This window comes from Cebus imitator, unplaced genomic scaffold (genome assembly GCF_001604975.1).
Source record: "Cebus imitator isolate Cc_AM_T3 unplaced genomic scaffold, Cebus_imitator-1.0 Scaffold163, whole genome shotgun sequence".
Lineage (NCBI taxonomy): Eukaryota > Metazoa > Chordata > Mammalia > Primates > Cebidae > Cebus > Cebus imitator.
In genome coordinates, this window is record NW_016107478.1 from 4,558,407 (window position 1) to 4,574,291 (window position 15,885).

The 15,885-nt window shown below is 37.8% G+C and overlaps 1 protein-coding gene across 12 annotated transcripts in view; it reads left to right on the forward strand.

Moving 5' to 3' along the window:
• The window catches only part of FGGY (FGGY carbohydrate kinase domain containing), a 432,024-nt gene that overhangs the window by 2,734 nt on the left and 413,405 nt on the right, over positions 1-15,885 (forward strand). Inside the window, exon 1 of one of the 12 annotated variants that reach the window (XM_017544013.2) lies at positions 14,346-15,342. The exons of the other annotated variants lie outside the window; for them this stretch is intronic. The gene's annotated coding sequence lies outside the window, so the exon portion shown is untranslated. Of the gene's footprint in view, positions 1-14,345; positions 15,343-15,885 lie in introns of those variants that run through there. 12 annotated transcript variants of the gene reach the window in all.

Here is a 15,885-nt window from a genome sequence, read left to right on the forward strand (position 1 = left end):
TTTGCTGGAAAGCTTATCTTCGTAGAATTGCCTTTGCACCTTTGTTCAAAAATCAATTTACCATGTATACACTGGCCCAGTTTTGTGTTTTATTTTGTTCATTTGATCTCTTGTCTATTTTAATGGCAATACCACATATTCTTGATAAATACAGCTTTGTAATAAGTACTGAAATCAGCTAGTGTAAGTCCTTTAATTTTGTTCTTTTTAAAATTTGTTTTGATTATTCTAGGTTCTTTCTATTTCCATATGAATTTTATAACCACTTTGTCCATTTCAAAATAAAGGCCTATTTAGATTTTAATTGGAATTGTATTTAATGTATACATTAATTTGGGTGAGAATTGACATTTGAAATACCAAGTCTTCTGACCCATGGACACAGTGTATCTGTTCATTTATTTAAGTCTTCTTTATTTCTCTAGGCAATGTTTTATAGCTCTCAATCCGAGCTCTTATACATAAGTGTACAGCTCTTATGCATATTTGTTGGATTACCTGTAGGTATTTCCTATTTTTTGATGATATTGTAAATGATATTAATATTTTATGTATTTTAAAAATTTAATTTCCAGTTGTTTTCTTGTTACTGGTATATTGATCATGTATCCTGAAATCTTGCTAAAGTGCTTATTAGTTCTAAGAGCTTCTTGGTAGATGCCTTCAGATTTTCTATTTAGGTGATCCTGTCATCTGTAAATAAAGATAGTTTTACTTCCCTTCCCAATGAGGTTGCCTTTTATTTTTCTTACTGTATTCCACTAGCCAGAATCATTGCTTTGCATAGAACTGATGAGAGCTGACATCTTGCCTTCTTCCTGATCTGCAGGAGAGGCATTCATTTTATCATTAAGTATGATGCATGATTCGAATTACATATATTTGGAGATAAGCTTTATCAGGTTTAGGAAGTTTCATTGTATTCCTGCTTTACTGAGAATTTTTTTTAAAGGAATAGTAGATGTTGTAATTTTGTTGCTTTTCCTATAACTGTTGTGATCATTCATATTTTTAAAAAAGATTCTTAATGTGGTAAATTACATTTAATGATTTTTTTTCCCCTGTGTTAAACTTTGTGTTCCTGAGATACACCCTATTGGTCAAGGCATATTATCCTTTTTTTATGTTACTGAATTTTATTAGCTAAAGTTTGAAGAATTTTTGTGTCCATCCTCATAATACCTGACGTCTGGGTAAATCTGGCCTCATAGAATGAATTAGGAAGTATTTCTTCCATTTTGATTTTTCCAGAAGAGTTTATGAAGAATTGGTATTATTTTTTTCTTAAATGTTATTGTAGCACTATTCACAATAGCAAAGACATGGAATCAATGTAAATGTCCGCCAATGGTAGATTGGATAAAGAAAATGTGGTACCTATACACCATGGAATACTGTGCAGCCATGAAAAAGAATAAGATCATGTCCTTTATAGTAGCATGGATGGAGAAAGCTGGAGAACATTATCCTAAACCAACTAAAGCAGAAACAGAAAACCAAAAATACTGCCTGTTCAAAAGTGCACAAAAGGGGGAATGACACTGAGACCTACTTGAGGGTTGGGGATAGGAGGAAGGAGGATTAGAAAAAAAAATTAATATAAAAAAATGCAAACCTAAAGTATTTAAATAAAATTCAATTTTATTCAATTTGTTAAAAGTTTAATGGAATCTTATTAAATAAGTTTTAAAAAATAAAGCCATTCATTATTCCATAAAAAAACAAGCTGTTTAGTAGGATTCACAAGTGAAGCCATCAGGGCCTGGAGTTGTTTTGGGGGCAGGAGGTTAAATACAATGTTGTTTGATTATATAGACATAGAGCTCTTCAGGTTATCAATTTTCTTTTTCCCGAGCTTTATTGAGGTATGACTGATGAATAAAAATTGTACATACTCAAGTTGTGCAACATGATTTGATATACACTGTGAAATGATTACTACAATGAAGGTAATTATCATATCACCTCATGTAGTTACTCCTTTTTTGTGGTGAGAATACTTAAGATTTACTCTCTTAGCACATTTTAAGTATATAGTAAATTTTCAACTGTAATCATATTGAACATTATATATCCAGAAATTTTTCTAATAACTGAAAGTTTGTATTCTTTGACCAATATCTCTCCATTTCCTCAATACCTGGTACTGCCATTCTCCTCTCTGTTTTTGTGAGTTGGACTTTTTTAGATTCTATGTATAAGAGATATCATGCAGTATTTGCCTTTCTGTGCTTGGCTTGTTTCATTTAGCATATTGTACTCCAAGTTCATCCATGCTGTGGCAAACGGCAGGAATCTTTTTTAAGGCTGAATGATATTCCATTGCAGATATGTGTATAACATTTTCATTATTCATTCACCCATCTATGGACATTAAAGTTGTTTTCATATCTTAGTTATTATGAGTAATGCTGCAGTGTACTCCCATGTACAGTTTATCATACCAAGTAGTGATTTCATTTCTTTTGGAGGTATATACAGAAATAATATTGCTTTATCATATAGTAGTTTTATTTTTAGTATTTTGAGAAACTTCTGTACTATTTGCCGTAATTGGTGTACCAATTTACATTCCCACCAACAGTGTACAACAGTTCCCTTTTCTCCATATTCTCTTCAGTACTTATACGTTGACTTTTGATAATAGCTATCCTAATAGGTGTGAAGTGCTTTCTCACTGTGGTTTTGATTTACACTTTGTTGATGATTGGTCATGGTTGAACATGTTTTCATATACTGATTGGGCATTTGTATGTAATCTTTGGGAAAATATTCAAGTTCTTTGCCTATTAAAAAAATTGTGTTGTGTTAAATAAGTATTTTTAACATATATTTTGGGTTTTACGCCCTTATTGGGATATATGCTTTATAAATATTGTCTACCATTTTAGAGGTTGCTTTTTTATTTTCTTGATTGTTTCCTTTGCGGTGCAGAAGCTTTAATCTGATGTAGCCTCACTTGCTTAGTTTTGCTTTTATTGCCTATGCTTTTGATGCCCTATGCAAAAAATCATTGCTAAGACCAATGTCAAGGAGGTTTTTGCCTGTCTTCTTCTAGGAGGTTTAAGGTTTCAGGTCTTATGTTTACATCTATAATCCATTTTGAGTTGATTTTTGTGTATAGTATAAGGGTTCAATTTCATTATTTTGCATGTGAATATCCAGTTTTTCTAACACCATTTATTGAAGAGACTACCCTTTCCCCATTGTGTATTTTTGGTGCTTTTGTCAAAGAGTAGTTGATTGCATATGAGTAGTTTATTTCTGGGTTTTATATTGGTATCATTAGTGTATATGTCTCTTTTTATGCCAGCACCATCTTGTTATGATTATTATGGCTTTGTAATATAATTTGAAATTCAGAAATGTGATGTCTCCAGCTTTGTTCTTTCCCAAGATTGCTTTAGCTATTTGGAGTTTTTTACAGTTTATATAAATTTTATGATTGTGTTTTTCTTTTTTCTTTTTTTTTGTTTGATAAATGTCATTGATATTTTGATAGGAATTACTTTGAATCTGCAGATCACTTTGTGTAGAATGGTTATTGTAGCAATATTATTTCTACCAATCATGAATGTGGATGGCTTTCCATTTATTTTTGTGTTCTTCAGTTTCTTTCATCATAGTTGTGTAGTTTTCAATATACAGATTTTTCCCCTCCTTGGTAAATTTTTTTCTAAGTATTTTTTTCCTTTTTGATGCCCTTCTAAGTGGGATTGTTTTCTTAATTTCTTTTTGGGATTGTTCATTGTTAGTGAATAGAAATGCAGCTGAACTTTGTACATTGATTTTGTATTCTGCAGCTTTATTGAATTAATTTATTAGTTCTAACAGCTTTTTTGGAGTCTTGGTGGTTTTCTATATATAACATTATGTCATCTGTAAACAGACAATTTTATGCCTTCCTTTCCAATTTGGATGCCTTTAATTTATTTTTCTTGTGTAGTTGCTCTAGCTAAGACTTCCAATACTATGCTGAATAGTAGTGTTAAGAGTGGGCATTCTCTCTTGTTCTTGATCTTAAAGTAAAAACTTTCAGCTTTTTAATGCTGAGTGTTGTTGGCTTTGGGCTTGTCATATATGGTCTTTATAATGTTGAGGTAGATTTCTTCTATGTCTAATTTGTTGATGGTTTTTATTGTGAAAGTATGTTGAATTTTGTCAAATGCTTCTGCGGAATCTATTGAGATGATAGTATTTTTATCCTTTGTTCTGTGAATGTAGTGGATCACATCTATTGATTTACATATGTTGAACCATCCTTGTATTACAAGGATAGTTACCTACTTGATCATGGTGAATGATCTTTTTAATGTGGTGTTGAATTTGGTTTGCTAGTATTTCATTGGAAATTTTTGCATTTGTATTCATTGTGGATGTTGGCCTGTAATTATCTTTTCTCATAATGTCCTTGTCTAGCTTTAGTGTAAGGATTATGGTAACTCTGGCCTCATAAAATGAGTTTGGAAGTATTCCTTCCTTTTAAGTGTTTTGTAAGAGTTCAAGAAGAATTTTATATTCTTTAAATGTTTGGTAGAATTTATACTCTACCCAATGCCCTGTGAGTTGTGGGACTTTCTACCCTGGCTTTGAGTAGAATTATTCCTGGTCTTATGTGAAGCCCACTGATTTGTTCACTGTAATGCTTTTTGGTGCTTCTGCCTCAGATTGTTTTCACATATGGACGCATTAGTACAGATGATTAATACTCTCCTGAATACTTGGGGAGTACCTTTGCAATTCTCTGGAATTCTTCTGTGCAGCTGTCTCCTCTCTTGCCCAAGATTCTAGCCTTTTTGTTCTCCACAGACCTTCAGCTCTGTCTTCCCAACTCAGGGAAACTGCTAGATCTGGCCTGTGTTCATCCTTCCTGTGCCACAGTCTGCAGACATTTCTTAGGCATTGAACTTGAGCCATTGAAGAACTTATCTCATTTTTTCCCATCTCTCTGTGATTATTATACTCTGTTACCTGATGTTCAATGTCATGAGAATCTGTTTTCTATTTTTTCCCTGTTGTTTTAAGTAGGGAGGTAAATACGGTTCCTGTTACTGCACCTTGGCTGGAATTGGAAGCCTTCAACTAGAATTTTTGAGAAAAATGTAAAGAAGGGACTATTTGAAGATCCTGAGTAAGTGATTTTTCAGATACTCAGGTACAAGAAGTAAAGGGGAACTTTTACTACTTCAGGGTGCTAAGAGCATGGTGAAGGAAGTATATCAGAGGGAAAAACATAAGATATACCTAAATTAGGATGATTTTCAAAAAAAGAACTATTTAGTAAAGTGAGGGCAGCCTGAATGCCTGGGTCTGGTAACAGTAAGATTGTTATATCCTTAGACCCAAAGGGGTGAGGGAAAGACTGGTTACCAGAACCCCAAAGGAGAAATCATGTGGAGAAGGCTGCCTGAAGAGGATTGTTATTTTAGCCCAAGAGAAGCAGCTGGCCCAGGCCAACTCCACAGGAAGGGAGCCCTGACCTTACTCTCCTTCTTTCTCTAAGGCTTCAGCTAGAGCACTCCATTGCTCAAACCCAACTAGCAGACAGAGGATTAGAGAGTCTTGACAGAAGATTAGAGAGTCTTGGAGTTTCATACTTTTGTTTCCAGGACAGATAGCTGGGAAAGAAGGTGAAGAATGGATATGTAGTCAGGGAGGGGTATACAGTGACATATGTATGGAGTGGGCTTAGGAAAGATAGGAAAATCAAATAAAAATTGTTCAGGATAAATATACTACTAGTCCCTCAACCATCTAGATTTGGGGCTGAGCTATGCTGAAATCCATTGCAGACTAGGCTGAGAACTCAATAGCTTGGATTTTGCTAAACAGGCAGAGAGATTAAGAAAGGACTCAGTTACTGACTGGATATTGCAAGATGAAAATTGAGAAGAAGACAGAGTCTATGCAATGAAGATCAAGCACGGTGGCTCATTCTTCCTGGAATCCCAGAACTTTGGGAGGCCGAGGTGGGAGGATTGCTTGAGCCCAGGCATTTGAGACCAGCCTGGCCAACATGGCAAAACCCCATCTCTGTAAAAAATTTAAAAATTATTGTGCCATGATGGGTAATGCCTGTAGTCTAGCTACTCATGAGGCTGAGGTATGGGAGGATCACTCGAGCCCAGGAGGTCCAGGCTGCAGTGAGCTGTAATTGCGTCACTGCACTCCAGCCTGGGTGATAGAGTGAGACCCTGTCTCAAAAAAAAAAAAAAAAATCAAGAGTGATTTAGGCAGATCAAACTCAATCCACTTAACCAAATGTTGGAATTGTAGAATTATGTGGCAGCTTTGACTTTTGAATAAGGCTATTGTTAGGATTTTTAAAAAACTGTCACGTGCCATAGTAGAAAGAGCATAGGATTGAAATCCCTCTCTGCTATTCACTGACTCTGTGACCCTGGCAGGTGACTTAACTGCTCAGAACCTTGGTTTCCCATCTAAAAGTTGCAGGAAGGATTAGGAAGGTCATCTACTAAATCACTGGCACCATATCTTGCACAGAGTAAATGTTGATACAAAATTTATTGATGTAAGATGAGGATTGCTTCAAAATATAAGTAAGTCTAAGAAACATTTGGATTCATATGAAGGTACATATTGATAAAACACAGATAACACTAATTCTAATGAACTCTTGAGGGAAGAATAGCGTATTGATAAGGATTAACTCAAAGCTACCCTTTAAAGACAGTTTGTGAAGACACCTCAGCTCCCTTTCCCTTCTCCCTTAAAGCACAGATTATTTTTCATGTTAGTGTCATAGATTGTTTCTATCGAGAACAAGTTATCCTTGTCAGAGATTAGATGCTGGACTGGATGGGCCAGTGATGTGTCCTAGCATGTGTTGCATCCAGGGGGCCTCCAGGAAGGTAGAGGGAAAAGGAAGACTTCCTGTGTGCTTACCATGTGCAGCTAGCTCAGCTTACCTCATCTCCATGCAGTGCCATGTGAAAACATGGGTGACTGAGCTCACTCTAGTTAAATACGGTCATTGCCTCTTAATGCTGCTTATTCTCTTTTTATTTTAGGAAAAAAAGCCATATTATGGAGGAAAGTTACAGGAACTGAAAATGTATAGCATGGAGAAAAGACCCAATAGGAGGTCATGAGAGTCATCTTAAAAAATTTAAAGGATAGCCCAAGTATAAGGGTAAAAAAAGGCTGTTTGGATGATCCTTTGGGATAAAAATTAGGACTAGAGGGTAGAAGCCATACCAAGCACAGTTCAACTCAATACAGAGGTCTTCCTTTCTATTACTGTAATAGCTGCTTGTTGAGAACATTTAGACAGCACAGAGAGGGAAAGGTGAATGCCCTCCAAACCTCCACTGTATTTCTTTTTGCTGGATGTTATTGCAGTAAGCAGGTTTTGTGTGTTTTTCCTGAAATCTTTTATGATAGGTCTTTATACAATACAGTGGTTCTCAAACTCTAGCATCCATCAGGATTATCTGGAGGCCCTTTTAAAGCATGAACTGCTGAACTCCACCCCAGTGTTTCTGAGTCAGTAGAGCCTGACTTTGCATTTCTACTAAGTTCCCTGGCAATACTAATACTACTGCTCTTCTAGAGACCACCAATGGCCCTGTTAAAACTTGAGAAAATTAAACTTTGATAACCACTGTATTGCATGAAGAAAATAGAGCTTTTGCTCTATTCTTTATTTAAAAATAATACAAATGGGGTCATATTGTACCGTCTCAGAACTTTTTTAGTTAATAGTATAAAATTAGCAGCTTTTTTCTCATTCTTTTTAACAGCTACTGATATATCAATTTTAGAAAGTCCTCTGTTAATAATAATTTAATTTGCTTCTAGGTTGTTTGTGGGTATGTTCTTGCATTTACAAAAAAAGGTGGTGGATGTTTTTGTGTATCTTTTTGGTGAGCCAGTGCATAAATTCTTAGAAGTTAAACTGTTGGGTAAAATACTTGATTTAAAAAATGGAAAGATAGTACCAAATTAAAGGTGGAATCACTCTTCTGTGAAAAGTGTATGAAACTGTCTGTTTCTCCATACTTTTGCCAAGTGGGTATTATCCAAATTTTCAATTTTTGCCTATTTGTTAGGTGTAAAATTGTATCTTAGTATTGTTTTGATTTGCATTCCTATACTATTTGTGAGGTGAAAGATTCCCATGTATTTATTTTTCTGTGAATTGCAAGTTTGTATTCTTTGCATTATAGGTAGAGGGAACAGCGTGAACAAAAGAACCAAGCCTTCCTTTGAATAGTTTCTAGTAGTTTTGTAGCCCTGGAGTATGAAGGTTGAGGTTAGGGAGAGAGGTGGAGAGCTAAGGTTAGAGAGGTAGGCAGGGGCCTGAGCTTAGAGGTCTTTGTGGGTCAAATAAAGATAATGGGCTTTATTTTGGGCAGAAGATTTGGTGCTGTTTAAGCTTGTACTTTAGTTCCTGGTACTTTTGACAGAGCCATGTTTGTGGGATGGTCAAGTCTAATGCTTAATCTTCAGATAATTCATTCTTTAGGCCTTTCACCTTGGTCCTTAAAGTTACCAGATCAGGGCCGAGCGTGGTGGCTCATGCTTGTAATTTCAGCACTTTGGGAGGCCAAGGTGGGTGGATCACTTGAGGCCAGGAGTTGGAGACCAGCCTGGGCAACATGGCAAAACCCTGTCTCCACTAAAAATACAAAAACAAGTTAGCTGGGTGTGGTGGTGCATGCCTGTAATCCCAGCTCCTTGAGAGTCTGAGGCAAGAGAATTGCTTGTAACCCGAGAGCCGGAGGCTGCAGTGAGTGGGGATTGCACTACTGCACTCCAGCATGGGTGACAGAGTGAGGAAAAAAGCTAACAGATCAGGCTTCATAAACAGGTAAACATAACAATGGGCCAGAGACTTCAACCTGTCTGTGGCTTGGCATTGTCTCTAAGGAGGGAATTTTGCATGATCACACGGAGAATGGATTTTGTTTCTTTAACTGATACTGTCCTCACCTCCTCCTGAATTTGCTGAGATCTGACAGCAGTCAGTAAGGTTGGTGGGTTCTTTTGTTGTTTTAATTTGAGTGACTTTCTGGGAAAAACTGTGGATTTTGGCCAATATGCTAATGATAATGCATTGCTTTGAAGGTCTGGTTCTGTAGAAAATCATTTTATAGTTAATTATGTCAGCAAATCAACAACAACCTCTTGAAGAAGAGAGCAATCAGCAGAGAAACTATATATATATATTTAAATTATTCAGAACTGAGAGAGGTCAAGAATTCACATTTCAAAAGAAGGAGTTGTGTAAGAACAAATTACTAAATTTGCATATCATTTTCTTCATTATGGGCCCACTTTTGTAATTGGCATATTAGGGATTAACATGAAGTAACCCTGCATTTAGAATTAGGAAATAACTCCCCCTGCCCCTCACCATCTCCCTTTCTGTTTCCAGGGTCCTGGCACAGGAGTAAGAAACTATCTGCACGTAGGGAACTCAGGGTGTTTGTTGGTTTTGTAGAAGACGGACTGACTATGTTGATCCACTTGTCGGGTGGACCCTTTCTCCATCTTCCCTCTCTTCTCAGTGTGTGTTCCTATTTAAATGGGGTCCCCTGCTCAGGAGAGAGATTGCCCCAAAGAGGAGCATGGTTCTTCAGCCACATGCCACATAGAAGGCTTACTCATAGTGCTGCTAGAACTCTCCAGGGGAAGAAAGTTTTTAGGGTCTTTTTATTTTAAAAGGTATTTGGCTATTTTATATATTAATAATCCTCTCCTCCTCCACAGCCCAGTAATTCCCCTTATTACTACATTACAATACATTGTGCTTACAAGGAAGGTAGGGGGCAGAGCATTTTCAGTTAATATTTAATGTTTCCCACAGTAGGATTTATTGTGACATCAGGCAGTCTGTATTAACTGGATCATGGAGAAGGCATTTCTAATGATCATCTGAGAAGGTTTCACAGGATTAACAGATGTGAAAGTTCATTCTGAGTGTGCCCAGGACACAGGCAGTTTGTTAGTATGGAAGGCCAAGTCATTTCAGGGATGGGAGAAGGGGTTCAGCTCTGGCTGATACAAACCTGTTTTTTTTTTTTTTTTAAAGATTCTTTTTAAAAAATATTTTACTTTAAGTTCCAGGATACATGTGCAGCACCTGCAGATTTGTTACATAGGTATATGTGTGCCATGGTAATTTGCTGCACCTATTGACCTGTCCTCTAAGTTCCCTTCCCTCATCCCCCACCCGCCAGCAGGCCCTAGTGTGTGTTGTTCTTCTCCCTGTGTCCATGTAATCTCATTGTTCAGCTCCCATTTATGAGTGAGAACATGTGGTGTTTGGTTTTTTCTTTCTATGTTAGTTTGCTGAGGATGTTGACTTCCAGCTTCATCCGGGTCCCTGTAAAGGACATGATCTCATTCCTTTTTAAGGCTGCATAGTATTTCATGGTGCCTATGTACCACATTTTCTTTATCTAGTCTATCACTGATGGGCATTTAGGTTGGTTCGATGACTTTGTTATTGTAAACAGTGCTGCAATAAACATATTGGATGTTGGCTTCCAGCTTCATCCATGTCTCTGTAGAGGACATGATCTCATATTTTTATGGCTGCATAGTATTCTATGGTGCATATGTGCCACATTTTCTTGAGTCTATCATTGGCGGGAATTTGGGTTGATTCTATGACTTTGCTATTGTAAACAGTGCTGTAGTAAACATACATATGCGTTTGTCTTTATGGTAGAATGGTTTATACTCCTTTGGGTATATACCCAGTAATGGAATTGCTGGGTCAAATGGTAGTTCTGGTTCTAGAGCCCTGAGGAATCTCTGTACTGCCTTCCGCAATGGTTGAACCAGTTTGTATTTCCACTAACAGTGTAAAAGCATTCCTATTTCTCTACAGCCTCAGCAGCGTCTACTGTTTCTTGACTTTTTAATGATCACCATTCTGACTGGTGTGATATAGTATCTCATCATGGTTTTGATTTTCATTTCTCTAATGATCAGTCATGTTAAGCTTTTTAAAATATGTTTGTTGGCTGCATAAATGTCTTCTTTTGAGAAGTGTGTGTTTATATCCTTTGCCCACTTTTTGATGGGGTTTTTTTTTCTCGCAAATTTGTTTAAGTTCCTTGTAAATTCTGGATATTAGACCTTTGTCAGATGGGTAGATTGCAAAAAATTTCTCCTGTTCTGTAGGTTGCCTGTTCAGTCTCCTGATAGTTTCTTTTGCTCAGCAGAAGCTCTTTAGTTTAATTCTATCCTATCTGTCTATTTTGGATTTTTTTTGCAATTGATTTTGGCAAACCTGGACTTCAATATGGCTTTGTCCCTCTATGGGCTTTGTGACCATCAACAGGATATTGACTCTTTCAGCATTTCAGTTTCCTCATGTAGATGGAGAAACAACATATACTTTGGTAGGTGTTATAAATGTGGGTTCTGCTCCCCTTTTCTCTTTAAAGGGAATGGCTTGGTAGGGCAACAAAAGAAGGCATTATAAACAAGTAAATAGTTGCTTTATTGGAACACAAGGGTTGAACAGAATGCTTGGGAGGGAATAAGCAGGGTTTTATGGATGGTAGTATGGGAGATCTGAAGTTTAATTTCTTTAACAGGATGTTTGTTGGTGGAATTTGGGAATGTCATTTGATGAGTCAGATTTTTTATACATATCATTAGGACTGGTTTTGTACATTTGGCTACAGCCAAGTTTGGATTTTATATTTCCCTTGTGACTACTGTTGGACATTACCTGTGTGGCTCTTGGAAGGTGATGGCTTTTGGCCACCGTTCAAGACTGTTTTACCATCTAAGACTGGCTCAGTTTGGATTCTTGTGGCTGCCACATTGTGAGGCATGGGGATTTGGTAGGTTCTGTCTTTTCTGCTTTTTTCAATCCTACTTTAAATTTAAAAGGACAGCCATCTTTTCTACTGTCTTTCTGATTCAGTACCATGCCCCTCTTCCAATCACCTCTTGTTTCAACACATACATTTTTGGAGGACATGAGCATTCTTTGAAAATGGGCTCAGTAAAGAGATAAGGATCCCCCCAAACCTGAAAAATACCGAGTTTCTGACCTACTAGGTCGGAACTGTGGGAACATTAATGAAGGCAGTAAACTGGTACCTCCATTAACTCATTAACTTCTCTTCATTCTGTGGAAAAAGGAGGAGTTGGTATGGGTTGCCTGGTTCCTAAAGTATGGATGACCAGAATTCTGGTGGCAGCATGAAACCACTTTACCTCCACATGCAGTTTTACTAGGTGCATTAGGTTTTGCTTGAAGTATATAAATGAGGAATAAATTGAGTCATCACCGTTTGATTTTAAAAATTCAGGTCTTTACATTAATCTTAGTACATTCAGGCTGCTATGACAAAATACCATAAATGCAGTGGTTTATTTGCAACATATAAAATGTATTTCTTATGGTTCTGGAGGCTGGGAAGTTTAAGATCAAGGCACTGCAGATTTGGTATCTGGTGAGGACTGTCTTCTGGATTGCAGACTGCTGACTTGTTGCTGTGTCCTCACATGGTAGAAGGGTCAAGAGTCTTCCTTGGGCCTCTTTTATGAGGGCACTAATCCCATTCATGAGGGCTCGTTTCTCATGACATCATCATCTCCCAAAGGTCCCACTTTTAATACCATCACCTTAGGGGTACGTTTCAACACATACATTTTTGGAGGACACAAGCATTTAGACTGTAACATTAGACTGTCAGTTTATTAAAATTAGAAATAATGTATTTTTCAGCCTCTTATTCCTAGCGTCCTGGCATAGTGGAAGCATTTAATATTGGTTTACTGGAAATCAAGCTATTAGGTATGGTGAGAATGCCTAGGTGTAGATAACACATATTAAAAGATGTGGGTGTCAGAAATTGCAGAAATGTGAAATCAACCAAAGTCAATGAATGGAGAAAGAAAGTGTGTGTGTGTGTGTGTGTGTGTGTGTGTGTGTGTGTGTGTAAGATGGACTATATCTGATGGAATACTACTCAGCCATAACAAGGAAGGAATTAATGGCATTCTCAGCAACCTGAACGGAATTGGAGACTATTATTCCAAGTGAAGTAACTCAGGAATGGAAAACCAAACATTGTATGTTCTCACTCATGTGGGAGCTAAGCTATGAGGATGCAAAGGCATAAGAATGACACAGTAGGCTGGGGACTCAGCAGGAAAGAGTGGGAAGGGGATAAGGGATAAAAGACTACAAACAGAGTTCATTGTATACTGCTTGGGTGATGTTGCACCAAAATCTCATAAATCACCACTAAAGAGCTTACTCATGTAACTGAATGCCACCTATTCCCCAAAAATCTATGGAAATAAAAAAATTTAAAAATAAGATGGTGTCAGGAGGTGATTTGGTTTTGGAGGTGAAGGTTGATTTGAGGATCATACTTTGAGTAAGAAGGCTGTAGAATGTCTTTGGTGATGCTATACTATTACTCCCAAATTTTCCTTCTGTGCCTCCCAGTGCCATTGATTCTTTCTGGTTATAAAGGAATTGCTCTTTTAAAGGTCTCTCTGTGCTCATTATTTCCTTTAATCTTCACAACAACCGCTTGGAGTAGTTGTATAGAATTCATGAGTCTCATACCAGTGGAGAGAGGCATCAGTGAAGAGACTTGCCCAAAGTTAGTCAATGGTAGACACAGAACAAGCGTCAGGTTTCCTATTGTGAATTCAGTATGGTGACCGTCACATCTTACTCTCTACCTTGTGGATATTGAAGATTTATTTTTTAGTGATGTGCAGAAGAAATGCCTTCATTTCTCCCAAATGCAGTGACTATTCGTTATTCCATTCATCAGCTCCTTATTGAGTACCTACTATATACCGAATTTATTTGTGTATGTGTGCACTGGGGATACAGAGGTGGAGAAGATAGACCCAGCTCACGTCCTCAGTTGTCAAGACACAGCCCTGCACTGCTTAGCAGGATAACTTCTGTAATCCTTCTTGGAGCTTCTTTTGAGAACTTCTAGGCTCAGAAACTGTGTGTGATATTGCTTTCTCATGTTCTATGGTGTCTGGGATCTTCAGAGCCTGTTAGCCAGCTGACTCAGGGAACCTACATGTCATGGGTCCCACATGTGAACTTCTTGGTGCTGGGAGTCTTGAGGTCTGTCCAGTTGGTGACAGCAAGCATTCCAGATGTGAGTGGCTGACCCTCAGAGTAGAGAAAGGGTTTTGTTGGTTTGTGTTGTGTTTTATTTGGATTTACATCTGGCTCTCTTGGAAATGACATTTTTTTTATAATCTGTTCCTTCTCTGGATTATGTTAATAGACTTTTCTGGGGCAGGAAGAATTTGGTGGTTGTTATTTGTTAGCCAAGGTATATGTCTGCTTTTTTTTCTTCTCCCTTCGTGTCATCAGTCAAGGGATTTCTTAGTTTCTCATTTTGTGCATCACTGAGGCTTCCACTTACCAGTTCAATTTCCTCCTTACCCCGTCCTCCCTTCTGATTTCTCCCATTCCTTTCCCCTATTTCCTTCCCCCATTTCCTTTCTTTCCCTCTCCCCACCACACTGTCCCTTCCTTTCCCCCTCTTTTCCTTTTCTCTAGATTCTTTTGAATTGTTCTTGATCTGCAACAAGCAAGGTCCTTTGTTAGGCATTAGTGTTAGACATCAATGATGAATAAAGGATTATTCTGCTCTTCCAGGAGCTAGATAAAGGCCCGGCTCAGCTTCTCGGTATTCAGGGAATGGATTCCCTGCTTACTCCCTTCCTTCCTTCAGATGCCACAAAATGAGCACTTGATTGAAAATATACTTATACTCCTTTTTACAGACTACGCCAGGCCACAGGTATGTCTAGATGAAAGATGTCTTGTGCTGTTGCTACAGACTCTAAAAGTTTGGGGAACCATGGCAGTGTTTGGGTTTCTTCTGAGTCAGTATTGGCAACCTTAAAACTTTTAGAAATGTCTCCCTTTGGAGTGAAAGGCTGAAAAAGAACTGAAGAGGAGGCCATAAGAGATTTTCACATTTAGAGAGAAAGTTTGGTTAGAAAGCTGGTCTTTTCTTTCTGTGTATTGTTGATAGAGTCCATAGAGAACCAACTATCAGCTCTTCTCATTTAAAAATTTCCCACCCTCTTAGAGCATGTGAGAATTGTTGAAAGTGGTGTTCAGTCCTTTCTGTTAAGAAGACTGAGGTCTTTTTTCTTCCCAATCTTAGCAAACCCCTGATTGCAGTATAACTAACTAAATAAATTGCACAGGACTTGTGTACATCAACTCCCAGCAAAGTCCAAAGATCAAAGTTGATAGAGGATATTGAATTCCTTCCCAGATTTCTGGGACACTGCTTCTGTGGACTGTCACCACATAGATCCTGGAGGAGTGGCTCCTTAAGAAATAGGGTAAGCTCATCCACTCCTGGGGGGTTGTCATCATAGGCAGCAATTTGAATGCTTCAGGGGGAAAGGAGGGGAAAACTATAAAATAACAATCCCCACATGATCATTTTTTAGCAGAGTATTTGTAGCTTTTACCCCCTTCTTAGGCTTGCTAAAATCTCTTTGCAAAGCACAGCCCCCTATTTCTAGGTCCCCTTTTCCTTTTCTCACACTGCATTTGGCAGTTTGCACATTTGTTGAAGAATCAGCCACAAAGTCTGTGGCTTCCTGTGGCACATTTCTAACAATATTTATACAGGCTATTATTTAATGAACTGTGTAAATATTTACCATACAGAACAGTCTTTTGATCATAAATAGGGGCTAAAAGTCAGTCCAGTCCATGCTGGGGACTTGGACAGAAGGCTGTTTCTGTTCTTTGAAACATCTTGTAGACTGAGAAGTTAGGAATGTCCCAGGACTTGGGAGCAGCACAGCTTGAATTTCTGTTATTTTTCTTTCTCTTTGCCGTCCACAGTCCATGCCCTCATTTCTTTCCACCTGACC